The sequence below is a fragment of the Littorina saxatilis genome, linkage group LG17, assembly GCF_037325665.1.
Source record: "Littorina saxatilis isolate snail1 linkage group LG17, US_GU_Lsax_2.0, whole genome shotgun sequence".
Classification (NCBI taxonomy): domain Eukaryota; kingdom Metazoa; phylum Mollusca; class Gastropoda; order Littorinimorpha; family Littorinidae; genus Littorina; species Littorina saxatilis.
The window spans coordinates 10,140,957-10,147,170 of NC_090261.1; the positions used below are offsets into that span (position 1 = coordinate 10,140,957).

At 42.4% G+C, this 6,214-nt stretch overlaps 2 protein-coding genes across 2 annotated transcripts in view; one reads left to right on the forward strand and one right to left on the reverse strand.

Annotated features, from left to right (window-relative positions):
- LOC138952245 (disheveled-associated activator of morphogenesis 1-like) overlaps positions 1 to 6,137 on the reverse strand; it is a 59,523-nt gene extending 53,386 nt beyond the window's left edge. Inside the window, exon 1 of the mRNA XM_070323865.1 lies at positions 6,039 to 6,137. The gene's annotated coding sequence lies outside the window, so the exon portion shown is untranslated. The remainder of the gene's footprint in view (positions 1 to 6,038) is intronic.
- LOC138952660 (galactose mutarotase-like) overlaps positions 1 to 6,214 on the forward strand; it is a 380,407-nt gene that overhangs the window by 355,488 nt on the left and 18,705 nt on the right. The window lies entirely within an intron of this gene.

A 6,214-nucleotide genomic window follows, 5' to 3' on the forward strand; every position in this document is an offset into this window, starting at 1 on the left:
AGACACGCTGTCAAATGAGGAAGACATTCTTGTCAAGGCTCACGTATGATCCTACACAAATTTCACTCAGGACACCTGAGTCTTACAAGCTCGTTCGAAGCATACACATATCGCGTTCGAAAGGGAGGGCTAAACTATTCTGTGTGCACAAATCTTACAGAAAATAAATAATCTGTATACATGTACAAAGCACAAAAATAGATGGTTTGGTAGAAGGAGGAAGGGGGCATCAAATATTAAGCTTGCGAGGAGAAAGAGACGTGCATAGCGCTCCTAACATCATCGGTTTTTCAACAATCAGTAAGACACAGATAGAAGAAATCTTATTTGAACAGACACAACTGCAAAAAGAAACAAACAAACGGGCAGAGAAAAAAAAGTCAAAGGAACGCAAACACAAAGGGGGAATCGCCCTGAACCAGCGAGAGGTTACTATCCATTTGCTTTTCACGACATTCTAGTCGCAGCAGGTCACCGTTTTTGCGTTGAATGAGATAGCGAGCGTCAAGCAAGTGTAATCCTAACCACAGAAGCAGTAATCAAAGACGCGACAATGATACAGAGGAAGAAAAGAGTATTTACTAAATTGACGCGACAGGCCATAGATCCGTCCACTCCCTCTTTCTACTTTGCAACCGTGTAACCTTCTTGTGGGTCCGTCTCCTTTTGTATCATTTATGTTTTCTTTTTGCCCACCTTCGCCTTGCTGTTTGGTTTCTTACCTGTTTTTTTTATTCGGGAAAAGATTTGTTAAAAGCGTTTGTCGTGGGACAATTGTTGACTAAGAAATGTGCAGCAGTGTTCACAGTAAAAAGACCAAGGTAAAGTCAGTCTCGCACAAGATAAAATACATTCCCAAAGCAAAGCCTTACATCTAGTTTTAGCCACTTTAAACATATCTCTCTCTCTCTCTCTCTCTCTCTCTCTCTCTCTCTCTCTCTCTCTCTCTCTCTCTCTCCTTCACGAATGATTAAGCTACATTATGTAACTGAATTTGAAATGCACATAGTTCCAGATAGTCGTTCTAACTTTTTTGATCTTACAGTTCTTCAAAAAATATCAACTTCAGCTATTGCAAATATTTTTAGACTAAAAAGGTACAAGAAAAGGAAGAAACGAAGAAAAACGTTTTCTATGCCTTATCCATTTGGGCAAAGGAATGCAATGACAGGAGAGAAGAGATGGGGAGAGGAAAAAAAAAAACATATTACACAAAACGACCATGAAGCCATAAAAACAGGTCTCCTCTGCCTTAGGAAACAAACCCAAATATCTTCGGATTCAAATTAAACAAAACAGGCTGATAAAAAAAACTTGGAAACTTGCATCAGGCAGGGAAACTTGTTTCCCCATTATTTGTTTTTCAAGGGGAAACAATGTTGGCAAGGGTTCTCGGCTTCAAATTAAAAAGTCGGCTGATTGGGGACAGCCAAGGTTTCGGACACAGCGCAACAGGCCGAACTGTGCTTGTGAGAGGAATGCAAATGAACTTCAGGTCCTTGACAAAAGCCGACAATTCAGCAGTGAGCTTAGAATCAACAAGCAAAAGGTGAGACACCGAAGTGAGGACTGGATGGGTTGCACCTTCTTCGTCTTCTTCGGTTCTTCTATGCCTGCTTCGTGCTGTCGCAGAATAGAGGCTTCTTTGTGTTTGTGTGCTTACTTCGGAAAGATCAGGATTGCATGCATCAAATTACAACAGACCTCTCCATTGCCCAACAACCCCCTACCCTCCTTCTGAAATCCTTCATATTAAACCCTATGCTCCTTTTGGTTTTGTTTCTTTTTTGCAGTTGTTATTTTCGTTTATTTGGATAGATGCCGTGACAGAAATCTGTCTGTCTCTCTCTCTCTCTGCCCATCTTTGCCTCGCCTCCATTAGTATCCAGCGTTGTTTTCAGATTCCGTGGTAAAAACTGTCCTTTTCCTCCTACGTCACCAAACCAAAGATTGCATCCAGCCTCCAAGACAGCGTTCAATCCCAGCCACGTTTTTCTTACTGCTTCTTCTATGGCTCTATTGGTTCAAGTCGTTGTAGTGTCAATGAACTTTTCTTTTTCTTTTTTTTTTTTTTTTTGGGGGGGGGGGGAGCACAAAGATGAGTATTGCGTCCAACCTAAACCGACTACTTCCCCTAACCCTCCCCCCTTCTCTCGCGACCTGCCATCTTCATGAGTGCTTCTATACCTACCGCGTGTTGTTTCAAGTTGAGGTTGTGTCAGGCAGCTTGGGTTTCTATTACTTCTTTTTCTTCTTCTCCTGCCCACAGTCTGTATTCCCTACAGGATTAAGGTTAGTTCAAGCTCCGCGTGTTTGTTCCCCTCCTCCTTTATACAGACCCAGTTTACCTAGCGGCAGAGAACAAAATCAACTTGCTTTCATTTCGTGCACAAAGTCTATCATCCCAGCACAACCGACAATGGTCCCATTGACAACTGAAGGGGGAAAAGTCAGAGAATTTGAGCAAGGTCACGAAACAAAACAGCAACAGAGAAAGCAAGAAAACAATTCAATTTCAGGTAAACTCGGTTAAAATGAGAGGAAGAGGAAAACAATGGTGAAGTTCAACGAAAGATGGGGACACGTTTGCAACTTCCACTGAGTGAGCTAGTGAACGTCTAACACGTGGTAGGAGGGCATAGATCATCTGTTATGGTTTGACTGAGTTGCTTTCGCTGTCTGTTAATTATTGTTGGCTAGATCAGCTGACCGGCAATCGATAAACAACACGATTACCTTCCGAGAACACCTCCAGCATAGTCATATAAAGTACCAGAAAAGGTCAAAACTACACTTATCATGGACATATATCTTTCTTCCTCTAAAGATCGACGTTTTACATTTGTCATGTTTCCTCGTTTTCGAGGCGCCCAGTTTTGTGTTCAATGTACTCTGTTCTCGTGTTGTAAGCCTTTTGTGTGCGTGTGTGTGTTCAACTTTAATTCCAGTACATACACTGAGTGCTTTATTGCCCCCCCACACACACACACACACACACACCCCTCACCCCGCCTCCCTCTCTTTCTCCCAGTCTAACACGGCGAGGCCCAGTCTTTGAGACTGACCACCGCTTGTCTGCCGGCCGAGGAAGAGTCACAGTTTCAGTGTCACCAATGATCAAAGTCGGTGGTACAGCAAAACCAAACATGACCGTCAAGTAAAAACCCAGGCGTCAGTATCTTTAAACAAGTCGCGCCGTAAGGCGAAAATACAACATATAGTCAAGCTCAGTACATTGCATTTTTTCCGCAAGACCGTACACTCGTAGCATCGTCTGTCCACTGCTCGTGGCAAAGGCAGTGAAATTAACAATCCAGAAAAGCGCGGTAGCGGTTGTGCTGAGGAGGATAGCACGCTTTTCTATATCTCTATTCTTTTTAACTCTCTGAATGTGTTTTTAATCCAAACATATCATATCTATATGTTTTTGGAATCAGGAACGGACAAGGAATAAGATGAAATTGTTTTTAAATCGATTTTGGAAATTTAATTTTAATCATAATTTTTATATTTTTAATCCGAATATAACATATTTGTATGTTTTTGGAATCAGAAAATGATGAAGAATACGATAAACGTAATTTTGGATCGTTTTATACAAAAATAATTTTAATTACAATTTTCAGATTTTTAATGACCAAAGTCAATAATTAATTTTTAAGCCTCCAAGCTGAAATGCAATCCCAAAGTCTGGCCTTCGTCGAAGATTGCTTGGCCAAAATTTCGATCAATTTGATTGAAAAATGAGGGTGTGACAGTGCCGCCTCAACTTTTACAAAATGCCGGATATGACGTCATCAAAGACATTTATCGAAAAAATGAAAAAAACGTCTGGGGATATCATACCCAGGAACTCTCATGAAAAATTTCATAAAGATCGGTCCAGTAGTTTACTCTGAATCGCTCTACACACACACACTACACACATACACCACGACCCTAGTCTCGATTCCCCCCTCTATGTTTCAAAACACCGGCAAAGGTTTCCATGTTTTATACAGCACAGCTACGTTCAACAACATGAACATGTGCTACTCCTGAAGGTTCTGTCAAGAGATCAACCGGCCACATAAAAAGTTAACGCCGCCGGTTCGCGTAAAGCGCACCTAAACAAACTGACAAACACGTGCAACATTCTCACAGCATGTAAGGTCGAACTGGAGAGCCCCCCCCCCCCCCCCCCCCCCCAGCTCACTGAAGTGATCTATTCAGTTTGACTTCAAACTAGAGCTTCAGCTTGCAAGCTACAGCATAGATCTGGTAGCCATGTCACAAGTATTGTGAGACCGAGTGCTTTTAAAGGTCGCCAGCGGAGCCCCTTTCATCCCAAACTAAAGTTTAAAGGAAACACGGTGTGATAGAATGAAAGAATCAATACAAGGGGCTGCACCGGCAACCGCTGCACCACCGGGAACTGCAATGATGGGGCAGTGCACGGAGGCTGGAGAAACAGGAAGACAGTAGGACACGTTAGAGGGGATGGGTAGGGGGGGGGGGGGGGGGTTTGATGGGCCCGGGCTAACGGTTGACAGCAGCATGACGATGTGAAACACTTGTAAAAATAAACTGACATAAAATGTCACACCTACCATGACATTTACACAACAACAACAACAACAACAACAACAACAACAACAACAACAACAACAACAACAACACAATCCCTATTCCCATTGCTAGTGACGGAAAGGCAAACATAACAAAATATTGTGAAATGCAAGAAAGAAGTTGACAGAAATCAGAAGTCCTTGCATTTTACGCTGTCTCTCTGTTTCTGTCTGTCTCCCCCCTCCCCCTTTCTCTCTCTCTCTCTCTCTCTCTCTCTCTCTCTCTCTCTCTCTCTCTCTCTCTCTCTCTCTCTCTCTCTCTCTCGATAATATATATATATCTCTCTCTCTCTCTCTCTCTGACACACACACACACACACACACCTCTTGTGTCGTTTCGGTCACGGTGAAATGTTGTGGGGAAACTAAAGTCTTCCCCTCTCCACATACGGCAAGTCACTATTTCTTAAAGTATACGTCAGAATCAAATGAATTGTAGTCTTGGAAAAAATCAGCCTCTGTTTGTTCAGTGATAACATATATCGTCTTCTTCACTGAGTCTCACGAAATGTTGTTTAAAACAAGATAAACTGACAGACAAACACTTGAAAACGTAAATGGTGCGGCGGCTACGCACCGTGCTAATTACTTCATGTTCGTCAGTGCAAGTTCCCACACACGTACGTGCGCAGTTACATCCCACTAATCAAAGATTCTTTCTCTGGCAGATGGTTGATTTCATTACAGGATGAATTAATATCATACAAACGACCGTTCTTCTTGGGTTATTCATCCGTCTGTGTCTGTTTTGAAAATTAATAACTATACAGATACATGGTCACTACATGATATTCAATTTCTGGTCAGTGAAAAGGGACTGAGTCACAACATGATGATTAGGTCATGACTCGTTCGCAAAACTGGACAGACAACCCAGTGTCTTTCAGTAATCACAGGGTCTGACGCCGATGACAACACTTTTTACAAGCAAAATAACTAGGGCCTATAGTCTACGGTGGGCGTGAATCCCGTAGTTTATTCAGCATCAACACGCTATTCAGCGTGTGCAGCAATGCGCAACCGCCGTTCCGAAAGAAACACTGCTTGCATGCTGCCTGGCACGCGAGTGCTTCAGAGAATAAAATGCAATGAACAACACGCTAGACGGGTATGAATAAATTATTGACGGACTGATTTCTGCGGCTCCATATCATCACAAACAAATTTCATGTGGAAAAGGAAGGTCCTAACTAAAAGAAATTATCTTCTTGAAACAGGTGGCAAAAACGTTTCCTATGGACAGCTCTCCTTTTCAATGGGTCAACTGAGATGCTCTTTTGTCAGTGCAGCCTTGACCAAAATCGTAGCAGACGATCAGTTTCAATGGTATTTTTCCAGAAATAAAAGCAACACAGACACAAACGAACACCCCAAGTGTATAATAAGCTCGAGAAATGTTTGAATGAAAAATAATAAGTTATCAAAACTGACCTGAAATCACTGAAATGCTGGAAGGGAATTGGAAATCCATCGCGACACCACTGCTCACTCGCGTCGTCTGTCAAACTTCCCTGCTGCCGCGGACATGGTTCGATTGGCAGAGCTGAAAATAGAAATGTTTTCAGCCAATCAGATGGCGACTTTTATTCTCTCCCGTATTACTATGT